Source organism: Pteropus medius, unplaced genomic scaffold, assembly GCF_902729225.1.
Source record: "Pteropus medius unplaced genomic scaffold, Ma_sr-lr_union100, whole genome shotgun sequence".
NCBI lineage: Eukaryota > Metazoa > Chordata > Mammalia > Chiroptera > Pteropodidae > Pteropus > Pteropus medius.
The window spans coordinates 1,214,064-1,214,449 of NW_024347793.1; positions in this window are offsets into that span (position 1 = coordinate 1,214,064).

Below are 386 nucleotides of genomic sequence, written 5' to 3' on the forward strand. Positions count from 1 at the left end.
CGACTTTGTTTGATGCCCAAGACTGTGTTCTTACCCTCTGTCTCTGTTTGTTCATTTATTCATTCAACAAACCTCGGTGACTACGGCCTGCCCAGCCCTGTTCTAGACACCGGAGACCCAGCAGAGGACAGAAGGGACGCCATTCCCCACCTTCCTGGAGCTGCTGGAAGCTGGAGAGGGACAGAGAATAGGTAAGTGAACAAAACGATCGTTTCGAACATGCTACCTGACGGGCAGAACTGAAGCGGGGTGTGGCTGGGAGGACGCAGCGTCAGCCGGGATGGTTAGGAGCGCGTCTCTGAGGCAGTGACGTTGAGCTGAGATGTGACTGATGAGAAGGAGACAGCCATGGGGGCATACGGAGGGAGGGTGTCCCAAACGAAGGC